The sequence below is a fragment of the Cetorhinus maximus genome, chromosome 18 (assembly GCF_964194155.1).
Source record: "Cetorhinus maximus chromosome 18, sCetMax3.hap1.1, whole genome shotgun sequence".
NCBI lineage: Eukaryota > Metazoa > Chordata > Chondrichthyes > Lamniformes > Cetorhinidae > Cetorhinus > Cetorhinus maximus.
In genome coordinates, this window is record NC_135896.1 from 6,857,679 (window position 1) to 6,875,789 (window position 18,111).

Genomic DNA, 18,111 nt, shown 5'->3' on the forward strand with positions numbered 1-18,111 from the left:
AAAGGACAAAGAGGTGTTGAAGGTGGTGATATTATCTAAGAAATGTGCTAATTAAGGGTAGAAAGCAGGACAAGCAAGGTACAGATAGCCCTAGTGGGGGTGGGGTGGGGTGAAGGAAAGGGATCGAAATAGGCTAACCTATGTTTATCTGTTTGGTTCACTCAGAGTTTCACGCTGAGTTGGACTGTCATCTTTTCTCACTAAACAGCTCACTGATTTCTAATAATAAGTCAACTGATGAGAACTCAAGGCAACGACTCACAACACCCTTGAGGGGGTATATCTGCACAATGCTGAAGGTGCAGAAGCTCAGTTAATTATATACAAAAAGAGCAATGGTAGCTCTGATTCCCAGCCGCTTCTGTGCCAGCTGACCTGAAGCAGATGTGGACTCACTGGGCTGACTGGCCTCCTCCTGTGCTGTAACGACTCTGACTTAAAGACTCTTAGTGCTGCAATTGACATCAGTCACCTAGGTGGGCAGGGGACTAGCCAGTATTCTGGTTCTCGATTGTTATTGAGTGTACCTCACACTAAACTGTGTTTGTGTGCTTTGAGGTGCAGAGAAGATCAACGGTGATGCTCTCACAGTTCAATATCCCACTTCTACTTCTCTATGAAGATTTTGGGCAAGGAAAGGCGATGGAAATTAGAAAAGAATAAGAGAGAACTCAACAATATTAAGGCAATATAAGACTATTAAAGGGGGAACACTGTTGGAGGGTTCCCCCACCTGAAGCAATAACCTTCCTTATTCAGACATACTAGGCATTTCCAGCATTTGCTGTTTTTAATTTGATTTGATTCAATATAAGATGACTCCCTATATTACAACAGTAACTATACTGCAAAAGTACCTAATTGACTCAACTTCCTGAGGTTGTGAGGTTATAAATGCAAGTTTGTTTTTTTTCTTTGCTTTTAGAAAACTGTTTTGGCATCTTAATCCCACAAGGGACAGGGATGAGGTTACAGTGGCTGCAGAATGCTTGAGCAGCAATATAGTTGCAAGTACAAACTAGTTTTCCAGTTAGCAAGATAAGACTGCAGTCCTCTGGAAATTTGAAATTTCACTTCTGCCATCCTTTAATTGTCACTGCTGGGACAGTGATGGAATTGTTTCTGGGAGATTGATGAGTTCCTGTGGTCAGCTGGCCTGAGGCTTGGTTTTGTAAGACTGTTTCTGGTTACTTAGTTGACGCAAATAACCAGCCAAAGAGGGATGAGATTCCAGGCTGTTCCTGTCTAGCAGTGATGAAGTCTTTCCCTTTAAAACATAAGAACAAAAGAAATATGAACAGGAGTAGACCATTCAGCCCCTTGAGCCTGCTCCGTCATTCAATGAGATCATGGCTGATCATCTTGTGTTTCGATTTCCATTCCCATCTACCCCCGATAACCTTTGATTCCTCTGCCTAACAAGAATCTATCTACCTCTGCCTTAAAAATATTCAATGACCCCACCTCCATCACCTTCTGAGGCAGAGAATTCCAAAGTCGCACAACACCCCAAGAGAAAAAAATTTCTCCTCATCTCTGTCTTAAAAGAGCGACTCCTAATTTTAAAACAGTGCTCCCTAGTTCTGGACTCACTCACAAGAGAAAACATCCTTTCAACGTCCACCTTATCACGGCCATTCAGGATCTTGAAAACTTCAATCAAATCACCCCCCACTCTTCTAAACTCCAGTGGAAACAAGCCCAGTCTGTCCAACCTTTCCTCATAAGGCAACCTGCTCATTCCAGGTATCAATCGAGTAAAACTCCTCTGAACCGCTTCCAATGCATTTACATCCTTCCTTAAATAAGGAGACCAAAACTGCACACAGCATTCAAGGTGCAGTATCACCAATGCCCTGTATAACTAAAGAATAACATCCTTACTTTTACTTTCAATCCCTCTCAAAATAAAGGATAGCATTCCATTAGCCACCTTAATTACTTGCTGTACCTACATACTAACTTTGTGTGACTCTTTACTTGCACACCTAGATCCCTCTGCACCTCAGAATTATACAGCTGTTCTCCATTTAAGTACTTCTCTGCTTTTTTGTTCTTCCTGCCATAGTGGACAATTTCCCCATGTTACACTCCATATTCCAGATCTTTGCCCACCCATTCACGATCTATATCCATATCCATCTGCAACCTCCTTATGCCCTCTTCACAACATACTTCCCCACCTATCTTTGTGTCATCTGCAAATTTAGCTACCATGTCTTTGCTCCCCTCGTCTAAGTTGTTGATGTAAAAGTTGAGGTCCCAGCACAGACCCCTGTGGGACTCCACTCGTCACATCGTGTCAATCCGAAAAAGACCTATTTATGCATACTCTCTGCTTTCTACCAGCCAGGCAATCTTCTATCCAGGCTGATATGTTATCCCCTACACCATGCTCTTTTATTTTCCGTAATCTTTGATGTGGCACCTTATTGAATGCCTTCTGGAAATCCAAGTACAGTACATCTACAGGCTCCCCTTTACCTACCGTACATGTTACTCCTTCAAAAAAACTCCAATAAATTGGTTAAACATGATTTTCCTTTCACAGAACAATGCTGACTCTTCCCGATTGCCTTGAGCTCTTCTAAGTGTCCATTTATAACATCCTCAATGATCAATTCCAACAACTTCTCCACAACAGATGTCAAGCTAACTGGCCTATAGTTTCTTGTTTTTTGTACCATCAGGGCAGCGTTTATTGAGTTTTGTTTATTGTATTTGCTATAGTTTTGTACTTTTTCGGAGAAAGCCACATTTCAAACCTCCTCTGATTCACTGTTGTATGTGCCGCGGATCAGGGTGACAAGCAACTTGTTATCTGGTTGCAGCCTGTTTTTAGCTTGCAAGCTGTGACACCCAAATAAACACAAGCGTTACAGTAATGAACCTAAGACCATAAGACATAGGAGCAGAAATTAAGCCAATCGGCCCATTGAGTCTGCTCCGCCATTCAATCATGGCTGATAAGTTTCTCAACCCCATTCTCCCGCCTTCTCCCCGTAACCTTTGATCCCCTTACCAATCAAGAACCTATCTATCTCGCTCTTAAATACACTCAATGACCTGGCCTCCACAGCCTTCTGTGACAATGAATTCCATAGATTCACCACTCTCTGGTTAAAATAGTTTCTCCTCATCTCTGTTCTAAAAGGTCTTCCCTTTACTCTGAGGCTGTGCCCTCGGGTCCTAGTCTCTCCTACTAATGGAAATATCTTCCCCACGTCCACTCTATCCAGGCCTTTCAGTATTCTGTAAGTTTCAATCAGATCCCACCTCATCCTTCTAAACTCCATCGAGTATAGACCCAGAGTCCTCAAACGTTCCTCATATGTTAAGCCTTTCATTCCTGGGATCATTCTCGTGAACCTCCTCTGGACCCTCTCCAGGGCCAGCACATCCTTCCTGAGATACGGGGCCCAAAATTGCTCACAATATTCTAAATGTGGTCTGACCAGAGCCTTATAAAGCCTCAGCAGCACATCCCTGCTTTTATATTCTAGTCCTCTCGAAATAAATGTCAACATTGCATTTGCCTTCCTAACTACCGACTCAAGCTGCAAGTTAACCTTAAGAGAATCCTGGACTAGGACTCCCAAGTCCCTTTGCACTCCAGATTTCTGAATTCTCTCCCCATTTAGAAAATAGTCTATGCCTCTATTCTTCCTACCAAAGTGCATGACCTCACACTTCCCCACGTTGTATTCCATCTGCCACTTCTTTGCCCATTCTCCTAACCTGTCCGAATCCTTATGCAGCCTCCCCGCCTCCTCAATACTACCTGTCCCTCCGCCTATCTTTGTATCATCTGCAAACTTAGCCAGGATGCCCTCAGTTCCTTCATCTAGATCATTAATGTATAAAGTGAAAAGTTGTGGTCCCAACACTGACCCCTGCGGAACTCCACTAGTCACCGGCCGCCATCCTGAGAAGGACCCCCTTAACCCCACTCTCTGCCTCCTGCCAGACAGCCAATCTTCTATCCATGCTAATACCTTGCCTCTAACACCATGGGCTCTTATCTTACTGAGCAGCCTCCTGTGTGGCACCTTGTCAAAGGCCTTCTGGAAGTCCAAGTAGATAACATCCATTGGCTCTCCTTTGTCTGACCTACTCATTACCCCCTCAAAGAATTCTAACAAATTTGTCAGGCGTGACCTCCCCTTGATGAAACCATGCTGACTTTGCCTGATTTTACCATGCACTTCCAAGTATTCTGAAATCTCATCCTTAATAATGGACTCTAAAATCTTACCAACGACCGAGGTCAGGCTAATCGGCCTGTAATTTCCCGTTTTTTGCCTCACTCCCTTTGTAAACAGTGGGGTTACATCCCTGACTCCAGTGATTCCTGAAAGATCACCACTAACGTCTCCACTATCTCTTCAGCTATCTCCTTCAGAACTCTGGGGTGTAATCCATCTGGTCCAGGTGATTTATCCACCTTCAGACCTTTCAGTTTTCCTAGCACCTTCTCCTTGGTAATGGCCACCATACTCACCTCTGCCCCCCGACTCTCTTGAACTTTGGCGATGTCACTCGTGTCTTCCACCGTGAAGACTGACGCAAAGTACCTATTTAGTTCCTCCGCCATTTCTTTGTTCCCCACTACTACTTCTCCAGCGTCATTTTCCAGCGGCCCAATGTCCACTTTTGCCTCTCTTACCCTTTATATATCTAAAAAAACTCTTGCAATCTTCTTTTATATTACTGGCTAGTTTACCCTCATATTTAATCTTCTCCCTCCTTATTTCTTTTTTAGTTGACCTCTGTTGGTCTTTGTAGGCTTCCCAATCCCCTGGTTTCCCACTGCTCTTCGCCACATTGTATGCTTTCTCTTTAGCTTTTATGCTGTCCCTGACTTCCCTTGTCAGCCATGATTGCCTCGTCCTCCCTTTAGTATGCTTCTTCTTCCTAGGGATGAATTTTTGCTGTGTCTCCCAAATTACTCCCAGAAACTCCTGTCATTGCTGTTCCACTGTCTTTCCTGCTAGGCTCATCTCCCAGTCAATTCTGGCCAGCACCTCCCTCATGCCTCTGTAGTTGCTTTTATTCAACTGTAATACCGTTACATCTGATTCCAGCTTTTTCCTCTCAAATTGCAGGGTAAATTCTATCATATTATGTTCACTTCCTCCTAAGGGTTCCTTCACCTTAAGCTCCCTTATCAAATCTGCCTCATTACACATCACTAAATCTAGAATTGCCTGTTCCCTAGTGGGCTCTACCACAAGCTGCTCCAAAAAGCCATCTCGTAGACATTCTACAAATTCCTTTTCTTGGGATCCACTACCAAGCTGATTTTCCCAGTCTACCTGCATATTGAAATCCCCCATGATCACTGTAACCTTGCCTTTCTTACACACCTTTTCTATCTCCTGGTGTATCTTGTGCCCCACATCCTGACTACTGTTCGGAGGCCTGTACATAACTCCCATTATGGTTTTTTTACCTTTGCGGTTCCTCAACTCTACCCACACAGATTCTACATCATCTGACCCTACATAATTTCTTGCTATCGATTTAATTTCATTTCTTACTAACAAAGCAACCCCACCCCCTCTGCCAACCTGCCTATCTTTTCGATAGGATGTATATCCTTGGATATTTAGCTCCCAGTCCTGATCCCCTTGCAGCCATGTCTCCGTAATGCCCACCACATCATACCTGCCAATTTCAATCTACACCACAAGCTCATTTATCTTATTTCGTATAGTGCGTGCATTCAGATACAACACCTTCAGTCCTGTATTTCCTGTCCCCTTTCTCATTGTCGTCCCTTTATCTGATGTGCTTGAAATTAGATTCCTAGCCCTTTCCAAACACTTTGTCCTATTTTGTGTTCTGGAGACTTTAATAGCCTTTCCTGGGCTCTCCTTTCTTTTCAGTTTTTTCCATGGAATTGAACCCCCCACACACTAACCTGCTGCTTTGTTTCCCATTAGTCATGCTTCTTGGAGTTTTATCCCCACCCCCCCCCCCCTACTTTCTAGTTTAAAGTCCTGTTGAACACCCTATTTACCCTTCTCGCTAGAACATTGGTCCCAGATCGGTTCAGGTGGACACCGTCCCAACGGTACAGATCCCTCCTGTTCCAATACTGATGCCAGTGCCCCATGAAATGGAACCCCTATTTCCCGCACCACTCCTTTAGCCACGTGTTTACTTCCCTTATTCTCGCGTCCCTGTGCCAATTTGCACGTGGCTTGGGTAGTAATCCGGAGATTATAACCCTTGAGGACCTGTTCTTTAATTTAGTTCCTAGTTCCTGATAATCCCCAAACAGGTCCTCTTTCCTAGTCTTACCTATGTTATTTGTCCCGACGTGGACCACAACAACTGGATCCTCCCCCTCCTTCTCCAATATCCTTTCAAGCCGGTCAGAGATGCCCCTCACCCTGCCACCGGGCAGGCAACATACCATGCGGGACTCTCGATCCTGCTTACAAAGGAAGGTATCAATTCCCCTAATTATAGAATCCCCTACAACTACCACTTGTCTTTTTGCTCCCCCCTCTTGAATGGCCTCCTGTGCCACGGTGCCGTGGTCAGCTGGCTCATCCTCCCTACAGCCCTCTTCCTCATCCACACAGGGAGCAAGTACCTCGTACCTGTTGGACAAGGTCAAGAGCTGAGGCTCCTCTGTTCCTAAACACAGGATCCCTCTATCTGCCTCACTTGCAGTCACACCCTGCTGACCCTGACCACTGACCGGACTTGAGGTACTTAATCCACCAGGTGTGACCACCTCCTGATACAATGCGTCCAGGTAACTCTCCCCCTCCCGGATGTGCCGCAGCATCCAGAGCTCGGACTCCAGCTCATCAATTCTGAGCCGGAGTTCCTCCAGCAACCAACACTTGCTGCAGATGTGGTCACTGCGGCTCGCAATGGGATCTGCCAGCTCCCACATCATACAGCTACAGCACATCAGCTGCCCAGCCATCTCTACTTAGATAATTAATTTATTAGCTTTGCAGTGTTTTTTTTTCAAATTTGGTACAGATTTCCTACCAACCAATCAGGTCACAGCTTTCCTGTGACGTCACTTTTTCAGTTTTGGCTTCAGTTACTCTGTGCCCCGAGGTCACCGCTCCGGTGCTCCTCCCTCTGAGTCTGCTCCCTAGAGACAAGGCTGCGAATCCCCGAGGTAAGCTAGATTTATACTCACCACTCCGGTGCTCCTCCCCCTGAGTCTGCTCCCTGGAGACAAGGCCGCGAATCTCCGAGGTAAGCTAGATTTATACTCACCGCTCCAGTGCTCCTCCCTGGAGACAAGGCCGCGAATCCCAAAGTAATCTAGATTTATACTCACCGCTCCGGTGCTCCTCCCTCCGAGTCTGCTCCCATGATTACTCACCAATTAGCTGCTTTTTCTTTAAAATCCACTTTCAGAAGAGTGTCCCTCGCAGGTCTGGTGCACTCCTGAAGGCACTGCCTCTTCTTCTCTTTTTTAGGTTTGAGGAGGAGGGAGGGATGGAAACACTATGGCAATGTAATGTTTGGGGCTATTCCATTCTTTGACAGTGGGTCCTCCTCGATTCCCTCCTGAGTCGCGGTGGCTGCGATGACTTCTCCCAGAATGCTTCAGTCACTTCTCACCAGCACCCCCTGTTGGATCATTAATCTTAATCATCAATTAACCTTCTCAATCATTAACAGTATTTTTAACAATTGCACTATTAACCCCAAGCTAAACACCTAAAATGCATAAACAAGGTGTTTAAATTGATCAAAGGAATGCGTAGGGTAGATAGAGAGGAGCTATTTCTCCTGGTTGGAGGTTTTCTGAACAAGCTGTGGGCATGACTTTAAACTTAGAGTTTGGCCATTTAGGGGTGATGCTGGGGAGCACTTGTTCACTTAAAGTGGAGTGGAAATCTGGAACTCCCTCCATCAAAAAATTGTTGAGGCTGAGAGCCAATTGAAAATCCCAAAACTGGGATGAGTTTTTTGTTAGGAAAGAATATTAAGGGTTTTGGAGCCAAGGCAGAGAAATTGTCAAGATACAGATCACATGTCAAATAGAGAGTTTAAGTTACAAACCATGAAAGTATTTCCATAAGTATATTCCTCTGGTTCCCCCATCTATGTTAGGAATGGGAGCAATAATTTTAAAAAATACTTAACTGAACAAAGTATTTGTGACTCTGTTCAGAAAATTAAAAGCCTTAATCATCCTCCATTACAACTTCAGAGGTTTTCATTGGCTGTAAAGCATTTTGAGGTGTAAAATGGCCGTGAAAGGTGGTATAAAATGCAAATTTTTTTGGAGATTTGGCATGATTGTATTGTAGATATGACAGGTCGGTAAAAAGGCAGAATTGCACTTGGTAACAGTGTGACAGCGAGCAAGAGAAGAACATCAGTCCTGACACCCAGAGGGTTCCAGCACTTGTATAATAATGCCAGTGGTCAGTGTAGCTCAAGCAGTGAAAGATAAGCACTTTACAGTTGCAGTTTACAAAGAAAAATACTTGCAATGCATTTGGGGCATTTTATTGAGACCATAACACACCCCCACCCCATCCTCACTTCACTACCCTGCATCCACCACTGCAAGATTACGAGAGAGCACTGCACTTTCAGAAGTGAGATGTTAGACAGAGGCCCTCAGGTCAACATTAAAGATCCCATGATACTGTTTTTGGAAAAGAGCACAGAAGAATCTCCCCGGTATCCTGATCAATAGAAACATAGAAACTAGGAGCAGGAGTAGGCCATTCGGCCCTTCGAGCCTGCTCCGCCATTCATTATGATCATGGCTGATCATCCAACTCAATAGCCTGCTCCCGCTTTCTCCCCATATCCTTTGATCCCTTTCACCCCAAGAGCTATATCTAATTCTTTCTTGAAAACATACAATGTTTTGGCCTCAACTACTTTCTGTGGTAGCGAATTCCACAGGCTCACCACTCTCTGGGTGAAGAAATTTCTCCTCATCTCAGTCCTAAATGGTCTACCCGTATCCTCAGACTGTGACCCCTGATTCTGGACTCCCCCACCATCGGGAACATCCTTCCTGCATCTACCCTGTCTAGTCCTGTTAGAATTCTATAGGTTTCTATGAGATCCCCCCCCATTCTTCTGAACTCCGGTGAATATAATCCTAACCAACTCAATCTCTCCTCGTATGTAGTTATTCCTTAACCAATATCGCCAAAACCAATTATCTGTTCATTATCACACTTCGGTGTTCCGTTGTTCTGAAGTGTTTTGGGACATTCTGAAGCTGTGACGCGTGCTCTAAAAATGCAAGTTTGTCCTTTCTTGATCCATTTATAGAGGTCTACAACACAGTAGAAAAAGGCCCATTGAGTCTGTGCCGGTCAAACGAGTACGTAACTATTTTAATCCCACTTTCCAGCACTAGGCCCATAGCCTTGTATGCCACGGCATCGCGAGTGCACGTCCAAATACTTCTTAAATGTTATGAGGGTTTCTGCCTCTACCACCCTTTCAGGCAGTGAGCTCCAGATTCCCACCACCCTCTGGGTGAAAAAATTCTTCCTCACATCCCCTCTAAACCTCCTGCCCCTTACCTTAAATCTATGCCCTCTGGTTATTGATCCCTCCGCCAAGGGGAAAAGTTCCTTCCTGTTCTACCCTATCTGTGCCCCTCATAATTTTATACACCTCAATCATGTCCCCCCCTCAATCTCCTCTGCTCTGGGGGAAATACCCCCAGTCTATCCAATCTCTCCTCAACTAAAACTCTCCAGCCCAGGTAACATCCTGGTAAATCTCCTCTGCACCCTCTCTAGTGCAATCACATCCTTCCTATAATGCGGATTCCAGAACTGCATGCAATACTCCAGCTGTGGCCTAACCAGTTTTACACAGTTCCAGCATAACCTCCCCACTCTTATATTCTATGCCTTGGCTAATAAAGGCAAGGATCCCATCTGCCTTCTTTAACCGCCTTGTCTACCTTATCCAGGAGCTCCAGTTACATGGTCAGGTTGGGGAAGTGGGGACTTTCAGAGAAGGGAAGGCTGAGAGGAGATTCGGTAGAGGTGCTCAAGACTGCGAGGAGTCGAGGCGGAGTCAACTGGGAGAAAGTGTCCCCGTTGGCGGGCGGATCGAGAACGAGAGGCGGTGGGGGGGCTCGGATTTTGAGGTGCTCGGGGTGGACGAAGCAACGGAGACGCGATGAGAAACTCTTCCCCGCAGCGAGCGGTCAGGGTCCAGAAGGTACCACCTGAGGGCGGGGGGTGGGAGGTTATTTCAATCGAGGCTCTCGAGAGGGAATCGGATTGTTATCTGAAATGGGAAGAACACGCAGGGCTACGGGGAAAAGGTGGGGGAGGGGCGCGAGGCGAATCGCTCCCGCGGAGGGCCGGTGCAGACACGACGGGCCGAGCGGCCTCCTGTTGCCCTGCAGCTATCCCGCCGTCATCACGTGGCTGCTGCTGCTGTTTCTGGGATCCTGCTGTGCGCAAAAACAGGCCGCCGCGTTTCCCAAGTTACGACAGCTACCGCACTTCAGAAGCGCTTCCGCCGCCTGCCAACTCCCGAGATCGCGCGGCCCAAGCTGTTTCTCTCTTCCGCACCGGCTGGCGCTTGACTCTACATTTCCGCCCATGCGCGCCACCACCGTCAATCCCTCCTGCGCACCTCCACCACGCCCCACACCCCCTTCCCCCCCTCACTCCCCTTCCCCAATTCTCTCATCCCCCTCCCCAAAACACCACCACACCCACTTCCCCTTCCCCCATCCACCCTCCCCTTCCCCCATCCACCCACCCTTTACCCCTCCCCAAAACACCATCCCCCACTCCCCTTCCCCCCTCACTCCCCAAAACACCACCCCCACTCCCCTTCCCCCTCCCCCCATCCACCCACCCCTTACCCCCTCCCCAAAGCACCACCACGCCCCACACCCACTTCCTCTTCCCCCATCCACCCTCCCCTTTCCCCTCCCCAAAACACCACCCCCACTCCCCCTCCCCCTTCACTCCCCAAAACACCACCCCCCCACTCCCCTTCCCCCCTCCCCAAAACACCACCCCCGACTCCCCTTCCCCCCCACTCCCCAAAACACCACCCCCTCACTCCCCTTCCCCCTCCCCAAAACACCCCCCCCCCCACTCCCCTGCCCCCTCCCACCATCCACCCACCCCTTGCCCCCTCCCCCAAAACACCACCCCCCTTCCCCTTCCCCCACTCCCCAAAACACCACCCCCACTCCCATTCCCCCCTCCCCAAAACACCACCCCCCACTCCCCTTCCCCCCTCACTCCCCAAAACACCACCCCCCACTCCCCTTCCCCCTCCCCCCATCCACCCACCCCTTACCCCCTCCCCAAAGCACCACCACGCCCCACACCCACTTCCTCTTCCCCCATCCACCCTCCCCTTTCCCCTCCCCAAAACACCACCCCCACTCCCCCTCCCCCTTCACTCCCCAAAACACCACCCCCCCACTCCCCTTCCCCCCTCCCCAAAACACCACCCCCGACTCCCCTTCCCCCCCACTCCCCAAAACACCACCCCCTCACTCCCCTTCCCCCTCCCCAAAACACCCCCCCCCCCACTCCCCTGCCCCCTCCCACCATCCACCCACCCCTTGCCCCCTCCCCCAAAACACCACCCCCCTTCCCCTTCCCCCACTCCCCAAAACACCACCCCCACTCCCATTCCCCCCTCCCCAAAACACCACCCCCCACTCCCCTTCCCCCACTCCCCAAAACACCACCCCCCCATTCCCCTTCCCCCCTCCCCAAAACACCACACCCCACTCTCCTTCCTCACCTCCCCAAAACACCAACCCCCCACTCCCCTTCCCCCCTCCCCAAAACACCACCCCCCCACTCCCCTTCCCCCTCCACTCTCCAAAACACCGTCCCCCTCCTCCCTTCACCCCTTTCCCCTCCTCCCCCCCCCCCCACTCCCCTTCCTCCCCCCCCTACTCCCCTTCCCTCCCCCCACCACTTCCCTCCCCTGCCCCCCCTCCACCCACTCCCAACTGCGACCCGACTAGTGCGTCACCTCCTTGACCGCCATCTGCAGCGTGTCCACGTTGCATCCGGTGATGTAGACGGTGGCTCCGGCCTGTCCTAGCTGCAAGCGATTCCCTTGCCGATTCCCCGGGAGGCTCCCGTCACGATGCACACGTGGCCGAGCAGCATCCGGGCCATGTTCCTGCGCGGTTCCAGATCTCTCCAACGTTTCTTAGTCCTCCTAACAGTACCTACACTAGATGGACTGCAAGGATTCAAAAAGGTGGCTTATCGCCCCCTTCTCGAGCAATTATGGATGAGGAACCAAGTGATGCTCAGATCCTATGAAAGAAGTTCAAAAATCCAGCCTCCAAAATGGATATAGAATCTTCAGAAATAAAAGCAGAAAATGCTGGAAAAACTCAGCAGGTCTGGCAGCATCTGTGGAGAGAAACAGAGTTAACGTTTCGAGTCCGTATGACTCTTCTTCAGAGCTCTGATTTTATTTCAGATTTCCAGCATCCACAGTATTTTGCTTTTATCTAAAATGTTTCGGAGTAGCTTCCACAGTAGATCAGTGATCAAAAGAAATTCTTGCATTCATATTGGATATTGTTGTAATGTTTCAAAGAACTTTGCACAGTGAACTACTTTTGGGGGTGCTCTGATTGTTATTATTTAGGAAAACATGGCAGCCCTTTAAAGAAGCAGCTTACCATAATGTCACATACAGAGCAGGAGGGTACCCCTAATCTGTGTCGAACCAGCTTGCAGCAGTACGTTGAGTTACAAAGAGTGTACAGTACAGAAACAGCACCCTCAAACCTGAGTCGGAAGGTTGTGGTTCAGGTCCTACTCCATAGATTGAGCACAGAAATCGAAGCTTCCTCAGTATTGCACTGTTGGAGGTGTCGTCTTTCGGATGAGATGTTAAAATGAGGCCCCATCTGCTGTCTCAGGTGGTCCTGTGAAAGATCCCATGACACTATTTTGAAGAGGAGGAGGAGAGGTCTCCCCAGTACCCTGGTCAACATTCATCCTTCAATCAACATCACTAAATTAAATTCTCTGGTCATTATCACATTGCCTTTTTGTGGGAGCTTGCTGTGTGCATTTTGGCTGCCGCATTTCCTACATTACAGCAGCGACTGCACTTTGAAAGTATCCTAATGGCTGTAAAGTTATTTTAGGGAATCCTGAAGTCATTAAAGGTGCTATATAAATTTTAAGTCTTTTTCTTTAGCGCAGTTGAATTAGAATCATCCAGCCCAGATGCAGGTCATTTGCCCTACCGTGCCTGCACTATTTCTTTGAAAGAGCTATCCAATTGGTCACAGTGCACTGATCTTTCCCCATAACTCTGAATTTTTCTCCTTTTCCAATTATTTATCCAGTTCTCTTTTGAGAGTTATTATTGAATCTGCATCCACCATCTTTTTCAGGCTGTGTATTCCAGAACACAACAATTTTGCTGCATTTTTGAAAAAGTTCTGGTTCTTTTGTCAGTTGCATAAACCTGTGCCCTCTTTCTGGCTACTGATCCTTCTGCCGGTAAAAACAGTTTCCCTTATAAATGGAGATTGCTAATGTTTGATGAGGGAATGTTTGTTCCCATAGGCTGGAGACTCACAATGTCTAGACTCTCAAACAAAGCTGCCAAGAGTGTAGAAGTGTCACTTGGGAAATGAGCTGAGACAGTAAGTATCAGCAGCAGTCCAGGAAGGCTGAAGGTGGTGTGTGCCTCACCCAGCTATCTCCACAAACACCAAGGGTTGAAGCTGGGAACTTCTGATCTAAGCAGTTCAGTACCATACTGGGTAATTCCTTAGCCACCTGATCTATCTGATGTGCCCTAAAAAGTATTTTTTCCCCCTCCAAATGCTATTTAGCATCACATATCTGCACCATCACTAAGACCACTTTCTTCCACCTCCATAATATTGCCCGACTCCATTCCTGCCTCATTTCATCTACTAAAACCCTCACATATCTTTATCTTTCAACTTTCTGCATGCACTCCTGGCCATTCTCTTGAGTCTCTACCTTTTATAAACTTGACTTCTTCCAAAACTTTGCTTCCCATGCCAAACTCGCACCAAGTTGTATTCACTCATCACCCTCACTTACAGATCTACCCATTAAGCTTCAATTTTAACATTTGCACACTTGTTTTCAAATCTTACACAGCCGTGCCCCTCCCTATCTCTGAAATTTCTTCCAGCTCTACGACCCTCCAAGGTACCTGCGTACATCTAACTCTGGCCGTTGAGCATCCCAATTTTAATTGCTCCACCATTGGCAAGATTGGCCTTCAGCTCTGGAATTTCCTTCCTAAACCGCTTTGTCTGTGTCCTTCACTTTCCTCCTTTAAGATGCTCCTTAAAACCTACCTCTTTCACCAAGCTTTTGGTCATCTGCCCTAATCTCTTTAGATGGTTTAGTATCAAATTTTGTTTGGTAACGCTGGTGTGAAGCATCTTAGGATGTTTTCTACATCAAAGGTGCTATATAAATAAAAGTTGTTGTTGTCACTGATGAATCCTATTGTTCTGTCTCCAGTCCTGGTTTTACAGATTGCCATCATCCTGTTGTTTGTGTAGAACATCTTCAGCACCTTAATCCATTATCAGATGATTGATGGCTCCTGCAAAACACATGCAAAGAAGTGTGATAACATTGAAGCTTCCAGCTGTAAAGGGATTTTCACTTAGCTCTACACTGTCATGCGACATATCTCTCTGTACATAAATATGCCTTTTTCCAAAACCAAGGAATTAACTTGCATAGAATGTACAGCATAGAAACAAACCAGTCAGCCCAACAAGCTGATGCTGGTGTTTATGCTGCGCATGAGCCTCTTCCCACTCTGCTTCATCTCACCCTTTCAGCAAATCCCTCTATTCCTTTGTCACTCATGTGTTTATCTAGCTTCTTCTTAGATTCCTCTATGCCATCCATCTCAAATACTCCATGTGGGGGTGAGTTCCACATTCTCATCAGTCTGGGAATAAAAAGTTTCCCCAGAATTTCCTTTTGGATTTAGTGGTGGCTGCCTTATAGTTATGGCCTCTAGTTTTGGACACCCATCCATCCGTAAATGGAAACAGCTTCTCCACATCTACCCTTTCAAACCCTTTCATAATCACAAAGACCTCCTATCAGGTCACCTCTCAGCCTTGTCACGTCGAGAAAAGAGCCCCAACTTGTTCAACTTTTGTGATAGTTATAACCTTTAGTTTGAGTATCACCCTTGTAAACCTTTGTTGCACCTTCGCCAGTGCCTCTGTATCCTTTAATAATATGGAGACTAGAACTGTGCACAGCCAAGGGATAAATATTGAGAGACAAGACGTGTCCTGACTGCAAGATTGAGTAACACTGATAGAGGATTCCTGAAACCCAGTCTGGGGCAAGCAGCCTGATTGTATGATTCCTGCCACAGCATTGAGCATTTGGTTTCTTCCAACAACAGAAGATAGTTTAATAAACTAAGTGCATTGGCACATATCGGCTTCACAAGAGAAAAGCAATCATGCCTTCAGGGCTTTCATGTTGTAATTTGGTGTACATACTTTATGCCTTAGCATGAGCTGGAAGCTTGTGTAGTAATGAAAACAGCAGGGTATTTGACACATGGTGCTCATTCAGCATCCCCAGGCTTTCATTCGCAAGTGGCATCTGCAGGCAAGTCTTTTAAATTGTTTAATGCTTTTTTTGTTCAGGATCTCTTATTAAGAGGTACACTAGCGTGTCTGAAAACACTTTACACGCGTTGCAAATTGCCTTTTGGTCCTAGTTCTCAACCACACCATTGTCTAATTGTCTATGGGAGGGATAGTGCCCGCCTCTCCTTTGGTCCCACTTGCTCCATTGATCTGCGTCCATTCACTTTGGCTGCACGGCTATTTTGTTAACTAAGCTTCATCCTGACTCTTCTGTAATCGCTACAAAGAATGTGTTCAAATTGCCGCAGCAATATATTACGGTGTGTTCCAACCTCACATGGTGTTAATGGGGACACCACAACTTGAGGGCTGTAATCAGAACTAATAGGGTTGATTTTAACCTGACTTGCTGGGCAGGAAACCGATGGCATTGGGTGTCATGCCAATTTTACTCGTCGCTCCATATTGCTCTCTTGGTGACTTTGATGGAGTGCAAGATCAGATGGGGTGTAAAGCCAGTGTTGTACCCTGTCCTGTCAATTTCCTGACAAGCAGGTTAGGTTAACATTGGTCCCAGTTATCCAAGGGAGAATAAAATAACCAGCACTAAGAAACACTGCTGGTCAGAATCATCATTTATATCAAGACAACCAATCACATAATCCCATTTAAAGAAAATAGTAAAAGAGGAGAGAGAAATTGGGAAATAATTTGATTAAGTTGATGAAACTCTTGTCATTTCACCTCTTAAATCTGTGAATGAGCTCAAACTGATGGTGTGATCATACCAGGCAATGGGGAGAGAAAACAGGGCAATGGGGTTAGTTTTAGTGTGATACGTTTCACAGAGATGTAGTCAGACAAAAATTTGACACTGAGCCAAAGAAGGAGCTATTAGGAGGGGATGACTAGAACCTTAGAGGAAGATTTAGAGTAGGGTCTTAAAGAATAAGAGGGTAGTGGACAAACAGAGGGGTTTGTGGAAAAATTTCAGAAAGTAGAGGCTAGATGGCTAACGGCATGGCCACCAGTGGGGCAGCAAGGAGCATGCGGTTGGAGGAGGTTATGGAGTCCGCAAAGAGATTTAAACACAAGAATGAGAATTGAGGACTGGGACATGACGTAGATCAGTGAGTGCAGAAGAGGTGATGTGTGAACAGCACTTAGCATGGCCAGCAGAGTTTTAAATCAATTGAAGTTTATACAACATGAAAACTGGAAGGCTAGCCAGCAGAGCCTTAGAATAATCCTTTGGAGGCAGCAAAGACAAGGATGAGTGATTCAGCAGCAAATTTGCTGGGTTAGGCGATGTTGCAGAGACGCCAATAGGTTGTCTTTGGGACAGAGGGCATCATGGGGTCAGGAATTCCAGTGGTCGGAGAGGGGGGTGGAACCAGTGACGGAGATACGGAGTTTGAGATAGGACCAAAGACGGTGGCTTAGGCCTTTCCAACAGCAATCTAGAGGAAATTGCAGCTTGTTCAAAACTTTTTGGGGTTTGATTTTAACCCCCATTGAATTTCAGGTGTGGAGTGTGAACTCAAAATGTACTTGCAGGTCTAACTTTGAGGCGTGGGTTATTTTAACCGACAGACTGAATGAGGCAGCTTTGGTGAGAAGTGGAAGATAAGGTGACTGGAGATCTCTGGCCACTACCAGCTGCTTTGCAGAGTTTGGAGGTGGATTCAAGAGGGACTTGGAGACGGGTGGGGAGAAATCTGAGACCAGAGAGAGCTTGAACTTTCATTGTGGAGCCCAAAAGAACACTCCTGTCCATCAGGGTCCCACAAAGGATAGTTTCTCATTCACTTTGAGGTATTGTGACCTCCTGCAAGCTGCTGACCTGGGTTTGCCTGGCTTCAATGTTGGTATCAGTAAGACCCCAACCTATATTGTTCATCAGGTACCCACGTGAATCTAGCAGAGATCTCAGCCACCACCAAACTAGCGGTGTTGAGATCTGACATCAGCAGAAGCAGAACATGAAATGGAGCTGCTTCATTATAAAATACACCCCCCCACCCCCAACCACCACCACCAACAATTTCACAGAGAGGGAACCAGGTGAGGGCAATTCGACTGAGCTGGGTAACAACACCTTGTGTTTATATATACTCCTTTAATGTAATAAAACATCCCAAGGTATGTCACGGAAATCAATTCCAAATTAGGGATTCTCTTTAAGTTTGGAGCTACTGTTCATTGTAGGATAGAATAACAGGAGCTTTGCTTTTGCCCTAGCCGACCAGGGAGTGTATAGTGCTCTGTATATTCCGCATACGAACACTAACACCCTTTACTCTGAGCACAAATTCACCCCAATCTTTTTCTTAAAAGAGAGGGACATATGGAGAAATATTTTTATGCAGCGAATTGATATGATCTGAAAGCCACAGCCTTGAAAGAGTGGTTGGAGCAGATTCATTGGTACTTTTGAAAGGGAATTCCTTATTCTTTTGTACGTTCATGGGATGTGGGCATTACTGGCTAGGCCAGTATTCATT

The 18,111-nt window shown here is 46.7% G+C and overlaps 1 protein-coding gene across 1 annotated transcript in view; it reads left to right on the forward strand.

The window, feature by feature from the left end:
• Positions 1 to 18,111, forward strand: part of ttc7b (tetratricopeptide repeat domain 7B) — a 253,419-nt gene that overhangs the window by 185,705 nt on the left and 49,603 nt on the right. The window lies entirely within an intron of this gene.